The following is a 21,693-nucleotide window of genomic DNA, read 5'->3' as shown; positions in this document are numbered from 1 at the left end:
ACTGTTCTACGCAGTCCACTGCTGAAACTCTGAATTCTCTGGCTGCTGCTCCTACTTCCTCACAGCCTATACTGCTGCTACAAAAATGGTACTGGGGCCTGCATATGCTTCTGCTACATAAATGTTACAGGGGTCTGCGGATACTGCTGCTACAGAAATGTTACAGGGGTCTGCGTATACTGCTGCTAGAGAAATGTTACTGGGGTCTGCCTATACTTCCACTACAGAAATGGTACTGGGGTCTGCCTATACTGCAGCTACAAAAATGTTACAGGGGTTTGCCTATACTGCTGCTACAGAAATGTTCCTGGGGTCTGTTTATACCTTTGCTACAGGAATGTTACAGGGGTTTGTCTACACTATGGGTGCACTAAGTCTTCCCATCGCGGTGTTTTACCTATGTGGCACAAATAATACAGTAACTGACTCGGCCAGAATTGCTGGCCGAGGCCAAGTTGCTTGGCGGGGCGAAACTCTCCCATGGTTGGGCGCTCCGATTTCTTCCTGCGTAATACCATCTTTGTGCACTTACAGCATAGGCTAGGCCAAGGAACTCAAAGACTGCCCCTTCCAGTGTTGAGCTATCTATGTTGCGACACATGGATTTCCCATTGCTATGTAACTCAGGGCACCTTGGGTCACAAAAGTGGAGGCTTGGAACTGAGCCTGACCCTGGGCCCGCTAACGTGCTTCCCACACAGACTATAGCGGGTCCTGGTCATGGTGTCTTGGGCTTGTAATACCACCTCCTCCTCCTGCTTGGGGTCTGGGGATCAGCACTGGGCATCATGTATTTTCTCCCGTGTTACCACAGCTATCTGAGACACTGGTTTGGGCCAAAGAAGAAGAGTGTTACTGCATTGATGAGACCTTCACTGCTGTACTAGCATCAGAGTCCGCTCTATGCCCACGATTGCTGACGGTGTGTGCAAAGGCCTGTGTCCTCGGCACAGTGAAAGTCTGGCATGTTTGGGCACTATCATTTCTTCGTGTTTATTACTGTCTTAGGGTTCCTTCGGCTCGCCTATGCTGTGGGTGCACAAAGACTTCCCACAGTGGTGATTTCCCTGTCTGGCACAAAGTCACTGACTGACTTTGTTAGGGTGCAGAGTGCAGATGGCTTTCCCCTTGCGGTGTCGATAGAGCTATCCGACACCTAGACAGAATGAATACTGTGTGGGCACATGGACTTCCCATTGCTATGTCAGTCGCGGCACCTTGGGTCTCACAAGGTGTTTGCTGGGACGGAGCCTAGCCAAGGGCCCGCTCACATCCTTCCCACACAGGCTACAGCAGGCCTTGGTCATGGTTTCTTGGCCTTGTAAGGCCACCTCCTCCTGCTTGGGGTCAGGGGATCAGCAATGCCCATCATGTATTTTCTCTCGTGTTAACACAGTTATGTGAGAAACTTGTTCGGGCCAAAGGAGAGTAGCGTATCTGCATTAATGTTACAGGGGTCTGCCTATACTTCAGCTGGAGAAATGTTACTGGGGTCTGCCTATACTGCTGCTACATAAATGCTACTGGGGTCTGCCTATACTGTTACTACTGAAATGTTACTAATACTGGGCTCTGCCTATACTGCTGCTACTGAAATGTTACAGGGGTCTGCCTATACTGCTGCTACACAAATGTTACAGGGGTCTGCCTATACCGCTGCTACACAAATGTTACAGGGGTCTGCCTATACCGCTGCTACACAAATGTTACAGGGGTCTGCCTATACCGCTGCTACACAAATGTTACAGGAGTCTGCCTATACTGCCTACACAAATGTTACTGGCGTCTGCCTATACTGTTGCTACAGAAATGTTACTCGGGTCTGTCTATACTGTTACTACAGAAATGTTACTGGGGTCTCCCTAGACTTCTGCAACATAACTGTTACAGGGGTCAGCTTACACCTTTGCTACAGGAATATTACAGGGGTCTGTGCATACTATGGGTGCACTAAGTTTTCCCATCGCAGTGTTCTACCTATCTGGCCCCCCAAAAAAACTGACTGACTAGGGCATGGAATGTGCGTCAAAGCCAACATGTATTTTCCCTCACGTTACCACAGCTATCCGGGGCACTGCAATGGGATTTCTTTATGTACCTTCTCTGGGTTTCTGGGACCCACCCATGCTGTGGGTGCACACAGACTTCCCATAGCGGAGTTGTACCTACCTGGCACTTTCAAAAAAAACCCAGACTGACTTGGGCATGGAGTGTGGGCCGAAGCCAACATGTATTTTCTCTCACGTTACCACAGCTATCCGGGGCACTGCAATAGGATTTCTTTATGTACTGTGAGACGGTGACCGGCAAGGTGTTGGAGGGCAGGTATGTGTCACCTAGGATGCTCTCCTATGCTGCCTTGGGGAGCGCTTGGGCAGATACGTGCCACCGAGCAGCCTGGGCTCGGTGGAGGAAGCCGGCAGTATAGTGTTAGTAGCATTAAGCTACTAGTGGGCCATCAAGTGGGCCCTGGAATCCCTAAAATACTACCTGCTAGGTCGGCACTTCAGGCTGATCACAGACCACTCCCCCTTAACCTGGATGTCACAGGCAAAAGAAAAATGCCAGAGTCACTAGATGGTTCCTGACCCTTCAAAACTTTAGTTTTTCGGTAGAGCACAGGGCCGGAAAGCTACAGGGCAATGCCGATGCCTTATCAAGGACGCATTGCATGACGGCGAAAGGTGTCCGACCCCACAGGCTCGAACAGAGGGGGAGGGTATGTGAGACGGTGACCGGCAAGGTGCTGGAGGGCAGGTATGTGTCACCTAGGATGCTCTCCTATGCTGCCTTGGGGAGCACTTGGGCAGATACGTGCCACCGAGCAGCCGGGGCTCGGTGGAGGAAGCCGGCAGTATAGTGTTAGTAGCATTAAGCTACTAACACGTGGTAGTGTGTAAGTGGCTCCAAGCCACATAATCCGGGCCGGCTTTTCCTGGAGTGACCAAAGCGAAGGGTGGGATGGTCACTCCCACGTACCAGGTGGGGCTGGTACCAGGCTTTATAAAGCCTGGGCCTACAGGGCCAGGAAGGAGAGCTGAGACCTTTGCAGGTCTGAGAGTCCTGGCTGGCTGTGTGCAGGAGCTATTTGGTTACCAGTGCGTAGACAGGGACGCTACATATATAGTAAGTGCTCAGACGAGCAGGATTTACGTTATGTTTGCCTGATGTTAAGGCCTGTATTTTGCTTTTGTTTGCTTGGAAATAAACCCAGGCAAAGCCTGGACTAAAGACTTTATCCTATGTGTCACTGTCTCTGACTGCTTATGCCCAGGTTACTACCGATCCTAAACGCTAATCCCTCACAGTACCTTCTCTGGGTTCCTGGGAGCCATCCATGCTGTGGGTGCACACAGACTTCCCATAGAGGAGTTGTACCTACCTGGCACTTTAAAAAAAAAACAGACTGACTTGGGCATGGAGTGTGGGACGAAGCCAACATGTATTTTCTCTCACGTTACCACAGCTATCCGGGGCACTGCAATAGAATTTCTTTATGTATCTTCTTTGGGTTCCTGGGAGCCATCCATGTTGTGGGTGCACAGCACACAGACTTCCCATAGCGAAGTTGTACCTGTCTGGCACTTTTAAAAAAAAACAGACTGACTACGGCATGGAGTATGGGCCAAAGCCAACATGTATTTTCTCTCACATTACCACAGCTATCCAGGGCATTACAATAGGATTTATTTATGTACCTTCTCTGGGTTCCTGGGAGCCATCCATGCTGTGGGTGCACAGCACACAGACTTCCCATAGCGAAGTTGTACCTGCCTGGCACTTTTTAAAAAACCCAGACTGACTACGGCATGGAGTGTGGGCCAAAGCCAACATGTATTTTCTCTCACGTTATCACAGCTATCTGGGGCACTGCATTGGGCCAAACAAGAGGAGCGATACAGTGCTAATGAGACGTTCACAGCTACCCTAGCATCGGAGTCCGCTCTATGCCCGCGATTGCTGAGGGTTTGTGCAGAGGCCTATGTCCTCGGCGCAGTGAAAGTCTGCCATGTTTGGGCACTCTGATTTCTTCATGTGTACTGTCTATAAGTTCCTTGGACCCACCCATGCTGTGGGTGCACACAGACTTCCCATAGAGGTGTTTTACCTGTCTGTCCCCAAAACACTGACAGACTTGGGTAGGGTGCAGAGTGCAGATGGCTTACCCCTTGCATTGTCGATGAGGTGTCCGACACCCAAATAGAATGAGTAGTGTGTGGACACATAGATTCCCCATTGCTATGTCACTCGCAGCACCTTGGGCCACACAAGGTGTTTTCTGGGACCGAGCCTGGCCAAGGACCCGCTCACATCCTTTCAGCACAGGCTACAGCGGGTCCTGGTCATGGTTTCTTGGCCTTGTGAGGCCACCTCCTCCTCCTGCTTGGGGTCAGGGGGTCAGCATTGCACATGATGTATTTTCTCTCCTGTTACCACAGTTATCTGAGAAACTTGTTTGGGCCACAGGAGAGGAGCGTAACTGCATTAATGAGACGTTCACAGGTGTACTAGAATCGAAGTCCGCTTCATGGCTACGATTGCTGAAGCTGTTGGCTGAGGCCTATGTCCCGGGGGAACTGCAATGGCGCCAGGTTGGCCCTGTGGAACTTTTTCCTGGCTAATCCAGTCTTTGGAGCGGTGAAAGAAAACGTTACGGATTTAATGAGACCTTCACAGCTGTGTACTACCATCGAAGTCCGCTTCATGGATACGATTGCTGAAGCCGTTGAACGAGGCCTATGTCCCGGGGGAACTGCAATGGCACCAGGTTGGGCCTGTGGAGCTTTTTCCTGCTAATCCAGTCATTGGAGCGGTGAAAGGAGAAGTAACTGATTTACTGAGCCCGTCGCAGATGAACTAGCATCGAAGTCCGCTTCATGCCCGCGTTTGCTGAGGGTGTGGGCTGAGGCCTATGTCGTCGGTGCGGTGCAAGTCTGCCATGTTTGGCCGCTCTGATTTATTTATTGTTCATGTCTTGGGTTGCCTAGGACCCACCTATGCTGTTGGTGCACACTTAGTTCCCATCGCGGTGTTTGACCTGTCTGGCACAAAGACACTGACTGACTTGGGTAGGGGACAGAGTGCAGATGGCTTTCCCCTTGCGATGTCGATTGAGCTATCCGACACCTAGACAGAATGAATACTGTGTGGGCACATGGATTCCCCATAGCTATGTAACTCATGCCCACGTTTGCAGCTCCTGACGGAGGTGGCACAGGATTGGAATGAAGATAGAACGTCAATTTCTCATTGATTCTCTACAGCATTGTGGGCTATCGCCCCACCCCTTTTAAAGAGGGTCGCTCCCTGGCCCTGCCAACCCTCTGCAGTGTGTGCCTCCGGTTCCCCCTCATCGCAGACGCACTTATAAATAGACATGAGGGTGCATTCACACGACCGTATATCGGCTCAGTTTTCATGGCGAGCCGATATATGGTGTCCTTGTCTGCATGGGGGGGGGGGGGGGGGGGGAGGATGGAAGAGGCAGGAACTGAGCTCCCGCCACTTCCCCGCCCCACTATTTGCAATGGGCGGGGCGGAGCTAAGCTCCTGGACTTATCCCCGCCCCCGTCTCACCCCCTCCTATTGCAAATAGTGGCAAGGGGCAGAGAGGGGGCGGGAGCTCAGTTCCTGCTCCTGCCTCTTCCATCCTCCCCCCCTGCAGACAAGGACACCGTATATGGGCTCACCGTAAAAACCGAGCCGAAATACGATCGTCTGAATCCAGCCTGAGGGTGGTGTGGCTATGAAGTAAGCGTGCGGCATGAGGGCAGCTGAAGGCTGCACAAGGACACTTTTGTGTGCGCTGCGGACGCAGGGTCGTGCGGGATGTGGGGGGGAGGGGGTGTTGGGCAGCATGTAACCCAGGAGATGAGGCAGCGGTGTGTCCCGCAGGTAGTGATTGTGCTTTGTTGGAGGTAGTGTGGAGCTTAGCTAAGGTGTGCCTTGCTAGTGGGGGTTTGTCCGAAGTAAAAATTGTTGAGGGGAGGGGGGGGCACTCTTGCCGCTATTGTGGCTTAAGAGTGGGACCTGGGAACCTGAGATGCAGCCCAGCATGTTGCCCCTCGCCTGCCCTATCCGTTTCTGTGTCGTTTCCATGACTTTGGTTGGTTTTCCCGACTTTCACAAACGAAAACCTTAGCGGAGCATAGGTCATATACAAAAATGCTCGAGTCGCCCATTAACTTCAATGGGGTTCGTTACTCGAAACGAACTCTCGAGCATCGCGAAAAGTTCGACTCGAGCAACGAGCACCCGAGCATTTTGGTGCTCGCTCATCTCTAATCAAAAGTAGTATTTGCCTACAGCGGCTAATAGATTACAAAGTTATAGGATTAAAACAAAGCAAAGGGGTCAACATAGAAATTTAAACCAGTAGGTCCCCAAGAATCCACATCATCGGTCAGAAGTGTCTAAATAGCGTGTATATTTTTATTTGGTCACTAGAATAAAGGCTAAATAGATGATATGATATGGCATAACTCTGGGATCTCTATACCTTCAATCCAAGTTTGCCAAATTCTCTGGCAGTTTATCATCATATCTGTTCTGATAGCATGAATACTTTCATATAGCATAATTGAGGATATTCTATCAAGCACCTCTGAGAAGGAGAGAGTAGGTGATTTTCAAGCGGAGGCCATGTGGATTCTTGTAGCCATACATACATATTGTATCAATTTATCGGCTTGGTACTTAGATTGTACAGGGCGATCCCCGAGCAAGAACACCGTACAGGATTTAGGAATCAGACCCACAAACATTTGGTGAAGAAGGTGTATGGAGCATGTCTCCTCTTTCTTGGCATCCCCTAAAACATAGCGGGGAAGAGGTTGGGTAGAGATGGTGTAATCTTTGTGCGACTAAATATATCCTATGTAGAATTTTAATTGAAGTCTCCCTAAGGGAGACTTGGTGGCTACCCTTGGATATCGTGGTACAACAATGCTGCCATCTATCAGAGGTCAACTCAAGCTGAAGGTCCGCTTCCCATTTCCTCATAAACATAAGTTTCTCCCTCGTCATGTGTTGGTTTAGTGTATTATATATATGAAAGCATTTCTTTCTGAGAAGGGTTTTTGGCACAGGTGGCTTCAAATGGTGTGGGCGAGAGTGGCATGGAGGTGGACACTATAGAGTGGTTTTCTAATTACTTAGCCACCATTGAAAATGAGCTAGGTCTTGGCTTAGTGGAAAATGTTGTGAAGTACTGGTAGCATGGGGGGAATCTTAGAGGACAGATAGTACTTAAACCGGGCGCTTCTTCACAACAAGAGGGAGTGATATGATAACGGGCTGATTTTTTGTAGCCCCTGGGGGAGTGGCCCTGAAGACCAAGTCAAATATGCTATATTGTGTGGATAAATATATATCTATATATATATATATCTAGCCATAGGCTACCTTTTGGGTCATTTGACCCCACTACCTATTGGGCTATTTGGGCCGTCTTGTAATATTTGATTATATTGGGTGTAGTAGACATGATGATTAGTTAGCGTAAAATGTCTATTGATTTGTAATAAACTAGATTTATTATGCAGCTGTAGTGATTTAACTCTGTAGAGGCTAATGGCTGCATAATTCCATTATGGTAATTGCTGGACAATGGCATGGTGAAAGATGTGTTTTATAACTTTAGCCTAATGTAAAGCTCTGCTGCAGCCTCTTAAAGGGTTAAAGTCACATTCCTATACTGTATTACTTGTATCTAGGTTGGGCGTCTTCCCAGCCCTCCCCCACTCTCAACTGCTGAAACAAAGGAACTACTTTTGCCTAACCACGTTCTGATGGGACAAAGACTGGCTCATACACTGGACTTGAGAGAGGTGGGGGGAGGGGGACGGGGAGAATTCTATATGTTACTGATGTAATGTGTTATACGCCCATAAAGGGCAGGTATTATGTGTTTCAATAAACCTGAGGCTCTGAGCATTGTGTAGCTCAGACCCAGCTTAGACTTGAGACTTAGAGCTTGTGTCTGGCCTGATGGTGTGTGCACACTATACAATTAGGAAGCTACAGAATACCCTGAAACCTGCTGGAGAAAAATATAATCCAGTTTATGGGCACTGATAGACCTCCCAGTCTTCTATGGTAATGCATTATTGTGTGTTTAATTCTTGCTCTTTTATTGGCCCATATGAATCTAAATATATTGCATTGGAAGTTGCGTAAGATGGCTAAGGGAATGGGTAGGCATCTGAAGAGATACAATATACATGGCAAAGTAGTCATTTTTATGTGTTTATTCTACCTATCCAGGGGAGTTGGGGTTTATCCCATTTCCGCAGATCAGATGATAGTCTCTTTATTAGTTCTAGGTAGTTCCACCTACAGAGAGATTGTATTGAGGTAGTCAATTTAATGCCTAAGTATGAGATGTAATGTATTTTATATTGAAACTGAAAATCAATGTTTATCAGCTTTATTAAAGGGGTTGTCCCGCGAAACAAAGTGGGGGTATACACTTCTGTATGGCCATATTAATGCACTTTGTAATGTACATTGTGCATTAATTATGAGCCATACAGAAGTTATTCACTTACCTGTTCCGTTGCTAGCGTCCTCGTCTCCATGGTGCCATCTAATTTTCAGCGTCTAATCGCCGGATTAGACACGCTTGCGCAGTCCGGTCTTCTTCTTTTCTGAATGGGGCCGCTCGTGCCGGAGAGCGGCTCCTCGTAGCTCCGCCCCGTCACGTGCCGATTCCAGCCAATCAGGAGGCTGGAATCGGCAATGGACCGCACAGAAGACCTGCGGTCCACCGAGGGTGAAGATCCCGGCGGCCATCTTCACAAGGTAAGTAAGAAGTCACCGGAGCGCGGGGATTCAGGTAAGCACTATCCGGTTTTCTTTTTTAACCCCTGCATCGGGTTTGTCTCGCGCCGAACGGGGGGGCTATTGAAAAAAAAAAAAAAAAACGTTTCGGCGCGGGACAACCCCTTTAAGGATTCCGGGGTGTTGATGAAGAATATTTCGGATTTATCGATGTTCGCGCGAAGGCCTGAGAGCTGAGACCAGATGTCTAGTGTGGACATTAGGTTCGGCAATGATGTTAGGGGTTGAGAAAGGGTCAGAAGTAGGTCATCCGCAGATAGGCTCATTTTGTATTCAGTGTTCTCTATCCAAATTCCTTTTATGTTTAGGTTAGAGCGGATTGCTTCTGCCAGTGATTCAATCGCTAAAGCAAATAATGCCGGGGAGAGGGGGCAACCCTGTCTGGTACCCCTACTAATTTGTATAGGGGCCGCCCTGGTGCATGGAAGTTTCAGGTTTGCAGAGGGTGTTGAATAGAGGGCTAGGAGGGCTGAAAGGAAAGGTCCCCTAATCCCAATGAGACGTAGGACCGAAAATAAGTAGCTCCAGGACAATGTATCAAAAGCCTTCTCTAAATCTAGACCTAGGAGGGTCGTTTGGGATTTTGAAGTATGAACGGAATCTATAATGTTTAGGACCCTTCTTATATTGTCTGGAGCTTGTCTTGCTGGTATGAAACTCACTTGATCTCTGTGGATCAGGGAAGGGAGAAGATGATTCAGTCTGGTTGCTACCGTGTTTCCCCGAAAGTAAGACAGTGTCTTACTTTCTTTTTATCCCCAAAAGCCCCACTATGTCTTACTTTCGGGGTATGTCTTATATTGGAAAAAAATTGTCGAATTTTTTGTTTTAACCATAAAATTAACATTTATTAACAACCTGAACAGTATTGTATTCACCACAAAACATTTTTATAAAAGGAAGTGCCAAGAATGTCTTGTTACAACATTGCATAACATGTAAAACAAGTGACACCTGCTGATACCCACTGGGTTACATACAGTAGATGATACCCCAGTATGCCAGTGTGTATGTTTTACTGATGTATGATTAATACTGTGTGCATTACCGTATTTTAAGCAGGAGGCGGCAGTGACAAGTGCAGGGGACGGCGCCGTGACGTATGGAGAGGGGGCGGCGCGGAAGTGGGCAGGAGGCGGCGCTCATTTGGATCAGACAAAGGCGGCAGACGCGGTGACGTATGGAGGGGGGCGGCGCGGAAGTGGGCAGGAGGCGGCACTCATTAAGATCAGAGGGAGGTGGCAGACGCGGCGACGTATGGAGAGGGGGACGGTGCGGACGTGGGCAGGAGGCGGCGCGCAGCTAGATGAGAGGTAGGCGGCAATACCCCCCGTGTTTCCCCGAAAGTAAGACATATGTCTTACTTTAGGGGTACGGCTTACATTGGCCGACCCCCCTGAAACCCCCGATACGTCTTACAATCGGGGGTGTCTTACTATCGGGGAAACACGGTAGTATCGAGGTAAAAATCTTACAGTCCTGGTTCAATAGTGAAATGGGTCTATAGTTTTTTGGGGACAAGCTATCTTTGCCCTCTTTAGGGATCACTGTAAGTTGCGAGTCCAGAAATTCGTTCGGCGGTATATCCCCATTCAGGAGTTTCTGGAACAGTTTCTTTAAAGGCTGGATTGATACGTCTTTGAATTTTTTGTCATATAGTGCGGTGAAGCCGTCAGGGCCTGGGGCTTTTCCCAATTTAAGATTTTTGATGGTATCTAAAATTTCTTCTTCTGAAATGTCGGCATTCAGGGCTTCTCTTTGGGAGTCAGAGAGGAAGGAGAGTTTTACGGCATCTAAGAAGGTGGCTCTCGGGGGCGTGGGGTTACCGTCTTGGGCTTTATATAAAGTATTATAATTGTGGGAAACATCATGGATCCTGTCAGGATTGGACGTAGTGGTTCCTTGGGGGGTGTTTATTTAAAGACTGCATTAATTTTTGTCTTATTCCGCATACTTGCTGCTAACAGGCGATCCGGCTTGTTTGTATATTTGTAGTAAGTTGCTCCTGTCCATTGAAGGGCTTTTTCAACCTGTTGTGATAATAGGGCATTAATTTGCAATTTGATATCTTTGACCCTAGCTAAAGTTGGATTGTGGGGGGCGTGGCCTGGCATCTGCAGGAGAAAGACGCGTGGCTGATCGGCTCCTGAGGAGACCCACAAATATTCCCCTCTCCAGCGCTCTAGAGAGCTCTCTGACTGTCTCCAATGCCTGCCCTGTGCTCCCTGTGAGGAAAGGTACGCGCAGGGTGTCTGCCGGGGTCCCGACGCGGGGCCGAGGATTGCGGCCTACTCACCACCTGTGGCTGCGGGCGCTCCTCGAACGCTGGTCCCGGCAGGACTCCACTTCCGGTCCGCGGGCTCCTGCTGCTGTGAGGAGAAGACCGTCGGCACTGTGAAGAGGGGAACCGCTGGTGCTGTCATCTGCCGCTGGGGAGGGAGGTCTGCAGAGACTCCCTTCAGCTGCTGGAAGTGAAGAGCCGTTGTATGCAGCAGGGGAGGGAGGTCAATCGGCGTTCCCCTCTGCCGCTGGCAGTCTGAGGAGAGGAATGTTGGCACCTCCACTTGCCACTCAGAGTCGGAGTATTCTGTCGGGGACCCGCTGAGGGGATCTCTGAGTTCCAACAGGGGATCCTGGCACTGCAGCAGCCACCATACTTGCCTTCCTCTACCGTGGGGAGAGGCAGCAGAGCTCCCTGCTTGCAAGCTTCAGCCTGCCAATAAGGTCCAGCCTGTGCTAGGTGGACTGCAGGCTCCACAAATTAACCCTTGCTGGCAGGGGCTTGGAGTGCATCCCCTGGGCCCTTTGAGGGAGATCCTACTTGCCTGCACAGTCAGGAGTCCTCACAGCCTGCAGCCCAGGGCTTCCTTGCACCCCACAACTAATAATAGAAAAATAAATAACTTGCTAAACCCAGAAAGAGCTTGGGATCATTATCCAGTGCTACTCCAAACTTCTGCCAGCTTATACAGAAGCAGCAACATTTTCAACTCTGCTACATGCCACTTTCACATTGAGACGTCTAACTAATTCACTCTAGCGCCTCCTGGTGGCCCAAATGGAAAATCGCTATTTTTGATTACATATCGACTTCTCACAGAGTATTTCTGCAGATTCATTTTAATTTATCACAAATAAGTACTTTTGTCACGCCTACAAACAGCCTATGACCGAAATCAGCAGCGCTAGAGCGACCAACTTACAACTTATCCCACATGCCAAGCTGCTCTCTTATGATCCTTCTTCACCGTGGAAAATCGCTGCAAGATGATAATATACTAATGTGAACAAGCCCTACATCTCTCCCAGCGTAGTGACATTCAAAGCAGACACAATGGGGAAGAACGTCAAAATTGCCAAGTACCGAGCCCTGGGGTACCCCAACAGCGAGAGAAAGTGGAGAGGAGATAGAACCAGCAAAGGAGACCCTGAAAGAGCGGTCAGAGAGGTAGGAAGAGAACCAGGAGAGAGCAGTGTGCTTTAGCCCAATAGAGTGAAGCATAGTGAGAAGGAGGTCATGGTCGACAGTGTCAAATGCAGCAGACAGGGCAAGGAGGATTAGTAGGGAGTAGTCACCTCTCGACTTTGCAGTCATCAGGTCATTTGTTACTTTTGTAAGGGCAGTTTCGGTCAAGTGGAGAGAGCGGAAACCAGACTGGAGGGGGTCGAGGAGTGAGTTGTCAGAGAGAAAGCGCGTAAGGCGGGAGTAGATTAGGCGCTCTAGTATTTTGGAGATGAAGGGGAGGTTTGAGACGGGTGAGTAGTTGGCAGCATCACTTGGGTCCAGGGTTGGTTTTTTAAGCAGAGGGGATATGATGGAGTGTTTAAATAAGGAGGGGAAGTGCCAGAGGTTAGGGAGAGGTTGCAGATTGTGGTGAGGTGAATAATGAGAGCTGGGGAAAGAGACCGGAGGAGGTGAGAGGGGAGAGGGCCGCTAGCACAGGTGGTGAGATGGGCAGCGGATGGGAGCCTGGAGACTTCTTCCTCTGTAGTTGGTTCTAACGTAGATAGTGAGTAGGTGCTGGATGCAGTGCTGATGAAACTGGGATCGGGGCTAACCATGCAGCTTTCAGAGATTTCTTTGCGAATGTTGTCTTTTTTTTATTTTTTCTTTGAAATAGGCAGCTAGTTCTCCAGCAGTCAGGTCTGTCACAGGAGCCTGTTCTTTGGGGCTGAGGAGGGAGTGGAAGGTCTCAAAGAGTTGTTTGGGGTTATGGGATAGTGAGGAGACAAGGGAGGTGAAATAAACTTGCTTGGCATGGTGAACGGCTAGGTTATAAGTTTTAAGCATAAATTTGAAGTGGAGGAAGTCTGCTGGCAGCTTTGACTTTCTCCACAGCCGCTCGGCGCACCTAGAGCACCGCCGGATGAAGCGCGTTTGGGTGTGAGTCAAGGTTGCCGTGGTCTGCGTTTGACGGCTCGAGTCACAGGCGGTGCCGCTTAATCCAGGGCACGACTGAGGGTGGTATGGTAGTGTTCGGCTGCCAGGTTAGGGCAGGGGAGGAGAGAGATGGGGGATAGAGAGTACTGAATAGTCTCGGCAAACTGTTTAGTGCGGACGGACTGGAGGTTCCTAGAGGTGCGATAGATAGGAGGATCAGGGGAGATGCTAGGGAGAAGGTTGTGATCTGAGAGTGGAAGGGGGGAGTTAGTAAAGTGAGAGGCAGAGCAGAGATGGAGGAAAACTAAATCGAGAGTGTTGCCATCTCTGTGAGTGGGGAAGATCAGTGATAAGCCAAGGGAGGAGGTAAGCGTTAAAAGCCGGGAGGCAGATGAGGAGCTGGGGTTGTTAGTAGGGATGTTGAAGTCGCCAAGGATGAGGGTTGGGATTTCACAGGATAGAAAGTGGGGGAGCCAGGCAGTGAAATGGTCTAGGAACAGGCGGGTGTGACTTGGAGGGCGATAAATATCTGCGACACGCAGGGGCAGTGGGCGGAAGAGTCGCAAGGTGTGGACTTCGAAGGAGTGGAAGCTAAGCGAGGGAGCTGAGGCAATGACCTGAAAGGTACAGTTTGGCGAGAGGATGATGCCTACTCCTCCACCGCGTCTGTCATCCGATATGGGGGTGTGGGAGAACTGCAGGCCATCATAGGACAATGCAGCGGGGGAGGTAGAATCGGACTGCTGTATCCAGGTTTCGGTGAGGGCGAGCAGGTTCAATTGTTTACTGGTGAAGAGGTCATGGATAATTGGGAGTTTGTTACATGCAGATTGGGAGTTCCATAGAGTGAATTTGAATAGGGGGGGGCATTTTGGTTGGGAGCAGTACGGGGTGGGCCTGGGTTGGGGGATATGTCCCCTGTGGCCAGGAGTAGCAGGGTAGCAAGGGTGAGTGCATGGTTAGGGGATTTGTGTGGGTGGCTGAGGTGTTTCTTGGCTGTAGGGGGGGCTGGAGGTGTTTTAGGAAGTTGAAAAGTGCATGGGAGCCATACATGTGTGAGGAGAGGAGGGAGGGGCTGATGTGGATGGAGTGTGTTGGGCCTGAGCGTTGAAAGAAAGAGTTAAAGCCTGAAAAGAGGATAGTGATGGAGAACAGTGCAAAGAGGAGAGTATTTCCCTCCAGACTTTGGACAGTTGTGGATGTTACCTGTCTCCTGCTCTGTCGTACTGCGCTGTATAACTGCATCATTCAACAGCATAAGACACTTGTTTCTGGACACATCAGGTGTGGCATGGAGGATAGAACTGCATTTAAAGTTCTGGCTACAGGACTTCAGCTGGGAGGGACTTGTTACATTTCACTAGTCAACCAGCTGACCCACCTTTGGATGGCTAATGAACAAATTGGGGGAAGGGGAGAGGTTTATTACTCTCTTAAGGGTGCATTCACACGATCGTATATCGGCTCGGTTTTCACGCCGAGCCGATATACGACGTCCTCATCTGCAGGGGGGGAAGGATGGACTGAGCTCCCGCCCCCTCTCTCCCTCCTCTCCGCCCCTCTGCACTATTTGCAATGAAAGGAGGCGGGGCTAAGTTTGGAAAATTAGCCCCGCCCTGTCCCGCCTCTCCCCATTGCAAATAGTGCAGAGGGGCGGAGAGGAGGCAGGGAGGGGGCGGGAGCTCAGCACTGCTCCCGCCTCTTCCAGGCTTCCCCCCTGCAGAGAGAGACGACGACGTATATCGGCTGAGCATGAAAACCGAGCCGATATACGTTGGTGTGAATCCAGCCTCACATAAACAAACTGTGTCCAGCCACACTAAGATGAGACGGGGAGAAAGCTATTTGGGGAGGTGATGCGGAAAATACATATGGTAACAAAAACCAGACTTGGGTTTAGACATATTCAGTACTCTAAAATTACAATGTTTGAATCAAAACCTTTCAAAACCATCTTAAGGGCGCCCACCCACTGGCGATTTTTTTTCCCTGCGAAATTTGCAGCATTTTTTTCTCTGCAGGGGTCTATGGGACTTGTAATGTTAAAATCGCGATCGCGCAAAATCGCGATTTCGCGGTAAATTGTGATTTTGCGCGATCACGATTTTAACATTACAAGTCCCATAGACCACTGCAGAGAAAAAAATGCTGCGAATTTCGCAGGGAAAAAAATCGCCAGTGGGTGGGCGCCCTAATAAAGAAAAAATATATTCTATTTGTCCATCACCGTCGCTGTCGGAGGGCTGGTTGGTGTTTTTTGTGGGACGAGTTGTATTTTTCAGCGGTGCCATATAATGTACTGAAAAATGCTAAAGTGAAGTAAAGTGAAAAAAACACAAAATTCTGTCATCTTTCGGTGCTTCCTGTTTCTATGGCAACTAAACTGCAACACAGATGACCTGATAACTTTATTCTATGGGTCAGTCCGAGATACCAAACCTATAGTGTTTTTTTTTTTTTGTTTTTTTTTTTTTTTTTGCTCAGGACAAAGTATTTATTAACGGAACTGGGAAAACAATGTAACAAATGGACTACTGCCCAAAAAGGGAAATGATTTAAATTGCTTGAAAAGGAACACATAACTAGCTCTTGTGTATAGTCTTTGTTCAAGAAATATGGGGAACTGGGGCATAGAGATAGCACAGTGATAGACCTGGATAGAAGAGGGGAACAAATAAAGCCAGTTTGATTAGGAGCTTTGTCTAAGTACCTGGCAGGTAGCTGACCTTTGATACTACTATCAGAGCGTCTTGTAGGAACACTTTCATCCAGAAAGGTCAGAATGCATCTAGAATGCTGCATCATGCTGCAGGTTGGTAGCCCTTGTGGCTAGAAGTTCAGGGTCACTTGGTGCAGGCAACTGCTGCTGAATGGCCATCCACGGCCTGGAACACCAGGATAACGTTTTGGCAGGACCTTTTGCTCGACAGCTTAGCTTTGCACTCCCTCAGGCTCAAAGGGTTGTACGTACATGATTTGGCTGGGAATCCTGAGTTAGGAATAATGTGTTCTGCAAACAGTGCTTACGACGACGGTTTCTGTGCATAACCTTGGGTTCCTGGCCTTGTGGCTTGATGCGGTAGATGCCACTCCCAGGATATGGAATTACATGAATGATGTATGGCTGTATTTCCCACTGGGTATCCAACTTGCCAGTTTAGTGATTTATTTTTCAGCCATGCCTTGCCTCCGATGAAGAAAGCTTCAGCTCTCAGCTACTTGTTGAAATCTTGCTGTTGTCTTTTGCAAAGTTCTTCCATCCTGGTTTCCACTATTTCTTGTGCATCAGCAAAGCATCTTTGATAATCACTCATGCGATGAGTGGCAGGCAAGCAGTTGATTTCATCTGGCACTATTACACCCAAAGCAAGGTCAACAGGTAGTTTACCATGGTGCCCAAACATGAGGTAGTAGGGAGTGTAAGAGGTGGAGCAGAGCACGGTATTATTGTATACATAGGTGAGTTCTTGAGATGATTGGTGGCTACTATTTCTTGTGGGCAATGACTCACAATTAGAGATGAGCGAACGTACTCGTCCGAGCTTGATACTCGTTCGAGTATTAGCGTGTTCGAGATGCTCGTTACTCGAGACGAGTTACTTTCACTTTCATCTCTGAGACAGTGCGCTTTTCTGGCCAATAGAAAGACAGGGAAGGCATTACAACTTCCCCCTGTGACGTTCAAGCCCTATACCACCCCCCTGCAGTGAGTGGCTGGTGAGATCAGGTGTCACCCGAGTATATAAATCGGCCCCTCCCGCGGCTCGCCACAGATGCATTCTGACAGAGATCAGGGACAGTGCTGCTGGTGCCGGAGCTGCTATAGGGAGAGTGTTAGGAGTTATTTTAGGCTTCAAGAACCCCAATGGTCCTTCTTAGGGCCACATCTAACCGTGTGCAGTAGTGTGGAGGCTGCTTTTTGCAGTGTTGCACTTTTTTTTTTGTATATCGGCCGTGCAGAGCATTGCGTCCTGCAGTAATTTTACATTGTCCAGGGCCAGTAGTGGTGAGGCAGGGACAGAAGACATATTTAGTGTATATAGGCAGTGGGCCTTTCCAAAAACATTTGGGAAAAAAAATCTATTTGGGCTGCCTGTGACCGTCCTCAGTGTACAGCGTCTCTGCTGGGGGTAGCTGTCCTAATTCATACGCAGCCAGCTAAGTGTTACAGCAGGCTTGCGCAAAATTCTTTCTTGCCTCTGTGTTGCCTCTTACATCACCGCTGTATTCCTGTCCACAAGTGTACTGGGTCTCTGCTGGGGGTAGTTGTCCTAATTCATACGCAGCCAGCTAAGTGTTACAGCAGGCTTGCGCAAAATTCTTTCCTGCCTCTGTGTTGCCTCTTACATCACCGCTGTATTCCTGTCCACAAGTGTACTGGGTCACTGCTGGGGGTAGTTGTCCTAATTCATACGCAGCCAGCTAAGTGTTACAGCAGGCTTGCGCAAAATTCTTTCCTGCCTCTGCTGTGCGTTCCGTAAGCGAAGTCAGCCTCCAACCACAGGCCAATAAGCGGCACATTTAATTACAGCATTCTGTTTCTGCACTACTGGTAATACAGCATGCTGAGGGGTAGGGGTAGGCCTAGAGGACGTGGACGCGGGCGAGGACGCGGAGGCCCAAGTCAGGGTGTGGGCACAGGCCGAGCCAGTGCGGTGGGCAGGGGTAGAGGCAGGGCCAGACCGAATAATCCACCAACTGTTTCCCAAAGCGCCCCCTCGCGCCATGCCACCCTGCAGAGGCCAAGGTGCTCTAAGGTGTGGCAGTTTTTCACAGAGATGCCTGACGACCGACGAACAGTGGTGTGCAACCTTTGTCGCGCCAACATCAGCTGGGGAGCCACCACCACCAGCATGCGCAGGCATATGATGGCCAAGCACCCCACAAGGTGGGACGAAGGCCGTTCACCGCCTCCAGTTTGCACCACTGCCTCTCCCCCTGTGCCCCAACCTGCCACTGAGATCCAACCCCCCTCTGAGGACACAGGCACGAGTGCCTACCGGCCTGCACCCACACCCTCACCTCCGCTGTCCTCGGCCCCATCCAGCAATGTCTCTCAGCGCAGCGTCCAGACGTCGCTAGCGCAACTGTTTGAGCGCAAGTACGCCACCACGCACCCGCACGCTCAAGCGTTAAACGTGCACATAGCCAAATTGATCAGCCTGGAGATGCTGCCGTATAGGCTTGTGGAAACGGAGGCTTTCAAAAGCATGATGGCGGCGGTGGCCCCGCGCTACTCGGTTCCCAGTCGCCACTAGTTTTCCCGATGTGCCGTCCCAGCCCTGCACGACCACGTCTCCCGCAACATTGTACGCGCCCTCACCAACGCGGTTACTGCCAAGGTCCACTTAACAACGGACACGTGGACAAGCACAGGCAGGCAGGACCACTATATCTCCCTGACGGCACATTGGGTGAATTTAGTGGAGGCTGGGACAGAGTCAGAGCCTGGGACCGCTCACGTCCTACCCACCCCCAGAATTGCAGGCCCCAGCTCGGTGCTGGTATCTGCGGCGGTGTATGCTTCCTCCACTAAACCACCCTCCTCCTCCTCCTCCGCAACCTCTGTCTCGCAATCAAGATGTGTCAGCAGCAGCAGCACGTCGCTAGCAGTCAGTGTCGCGCGGCGTGGCAGCACAGCGGTGGGCAAGCGTCAGCAGGCCGTGCTGAAACTACTCAGCTTAGGAGAGAAGAGGCACATGGCCCACGAACTGCTGCAGGGTCTGACAGAGCAGACCGACCGCTGGCTTGCGCCGCTGAGCCTCCAACCGGGCATGGTCGTGTGTGACAACGGCCGTAACCTGGTGGCGGCTCTGCAGCTTAGCAGCCTCACGCACGTGCCATGCCTGGCCCATGTCTTTAATTTGGTGGTTCAGCGCTTTCTGAAAAGCTACCCACACTTGTCATACCTGCTCGGAAAGGTGCGCCGGGTCAGCGCACATTTTCGCAAGTCCAAGACGGACGCTGCCACCCTGCGGACCCTGCAACATCGGTTTAATCTGCCAGTGCACCGACTGCTGTGCGACGTGCCCACACGGTGGAACTCTACGCTCCACATGTTGGCCAGGCTCTGTGAGCAGCGTAGAGCTATAGTGGAATATCAACTCCAACATGGGCGGCGTAGTGGGAGTCAGCCTCCTCTATTCTTTACAGAAGAGTGGGCCTGGTTGGCAGACATCTGCCAGGTCCTTGGAAACTTTGAGGAGTCTACCCAGAAGGTGAGCGGGGATGCTGCAATCATTAGCGTCACCATTCCTCTGCTATGCCTCTTGAGAAGTTCCCTGCAAACCATAAAGGCAGACGCTTTGCGCTTGGAAACGGAGGCGGGGGAAGACAGTATGTGGCTGGATAGTCAGAGCACCCTCATGTCTATATCTCAGCGCATTGAGGAGGAGGGGGAGGAGCATGAGGAGGAGGGGGAAGAGACAGCTTGGCCCACTGCTGAGGGTACCCATGCTGCTTGCCTGTCATCCTTTCAGCGTGTATGGCCGGAGGAGGATCCTGAAAGTGAACTAGTGAGGACAGCCATGTGTTGCGTACAGGTACCCTGGCACACATGGCTGCCTTCATGTTAGGATGCCTTTCTCGAGACCCTTGCGTTACACGCATTCTGGCCACTACGGATTACTGGGTGTACACACTGCTCGACCCACGGTATAAGGAGAACCTTTCCACTCTCATACCCAAAGAGGAAAGGGGTTCGAGAGTGATGCTATACCACAGGACCCTGGCGGACAAACTGATGGTAACATTCCCATCCGACAGCGCTAGTGGCAGAAGGTGCAGTTCCGAGGGCCAGGTAGCAGGGGAGGCGCAGAGATCAGGCAGCATGTACAGCGCAGGCAGGGGAACATTCTCCAAGGCCTTTGCCAGCTTTATGGCTCCCCAGCAAGACTGTGTCACCACTCCCCAGTCAAGGCTGAGTTGGCAGGAGCACAGTAAAAGGATGGTGAGGGAATACGTAGCGGATCGCACGACCGTCCTCGGTGACGCCTCTGCCCCCTACAACTACTGGGTGTCGAAGCTGGACACGTGGCCTGAACTCGCGCTGTATGTCCTGAAGGTGCTTGCTTGTCCTGCGGCTAGCGTCTTGTCAGAGAGGGTGTTTAGTGCGACTGGGGGAATCATCACGGATAAGCGTACCCGCCTGTCAACCGACAGTGCCGACAGGCTTACACTCATCAAGATGAACAAAGCCTGGATTTCCCCAGACTTCTCTTCTCCACCAGTGGACAGCAGCGATACCTAAGCAATACGTAGGCTGCACCCGCGGATGGAAGCATTGTTCTCTATCACCATAAAAAACGGGGACATTTTTGCTTCATCAATCTGTGTATTCTATTCATCCTCCTCCTCCTGCTCCTCCTCCTGAAACCTCACGTAATCACGCCGAACGGGCAATTTTTCTTAGGCCCACAAGGCTCAGTCATATAATTTTTGTAAACAATTTTTATACGTTTCAATGCTCATTAAAGCGTTGAAACTTTCACCTGAACCAATTTTTATTTTAACTGGGCTGCCTCCAGGCCTAGTTACCAATTAAGCCACATTAACCAAAGCGATTAATGGGTTTCACCTGCCCTCTTGATTGGGCATGGGCAATTTTTCTGAGGTACATTAGTACTGTTGGTACACCAATTTTTTGGGGCCCTTGCCTACAGTATAATCCAATTAATTTTTTGCCCACCTGCATTAAAGCTGACGTTACATCAGCTGTGATGGGCAATGCAATGGGATATATTTATGTACCGCCGGTGGCTTCCTGGCACCCACCCATGCTGTGGGTCCACAGGGAGTTGTAACTGCATGTGTCTACTTCTAAAGAACCCCACTCTGACTGGGGCATGCAGTGTGGGCCGAAGCCCACCTGCATTAAACATGACATTACCTCAGCTGTGATGGGCAATGCAATGGGATATATTTATGTACCGCCGGTGGGTTCCTGGCACCCACCCATGCTGTCGGTCCACACGGAGTTGTAACTCCATGTGTACTCTTCTAAAGAACCCCAGTCTGACTGGGGCATGCAGTGTGGGCCGAAGCCCACCTGCATTTAATCGGACGTTACCTCAGCTGTGATGGGCACTGCAATGGGATACATTTATGTACAGCCGGTGGGTTCCAGGGAGCCACCCATGCTGTGGGTGCACACGGAATTCCCATTGCGGAGTTGTACCTGCCTGTGACTATTTATAAAAAACCGCGCTCTGACCGGGGCATGCAGACACCTTGACAGAATGAATAGTGTGTGGCACATAGGTTCCCCATTGCTATGCCCACGTGTGCAGCTCCTGATGGCGGTGGCACAGGATTATACTTCTCGTTGCCTCTGTACAGCATTGTGGGCTATCGCCCCGCCCCTTTTAAAGAGGGTCGCTGCCTAGCCGTGCCAACCCTCTGCAGTGTGTACCTGCTTTTCCTCTGGCAGACACACTTATAAATAGACATGAGGGTGGTGTGGCATGAGTGCA

This window comes from Eleutherodactylus coqui, chromosome 3, assembly GCF_035609145.1.
Source record: "Eleutherodactylus coqui strain aEleCoq1 chromosome 3, aEleCoq1.hap1, whole genome shotgun sequence".
NCBI lineage: Eukaryota > Metazoa > Chordata > Amphibia > Anura > Eleutherodactylidae > Eleutherodactylus > Eleutherodactylus coqui.
Note: the sequence above shows the minus strand (reverse complement) of the source record.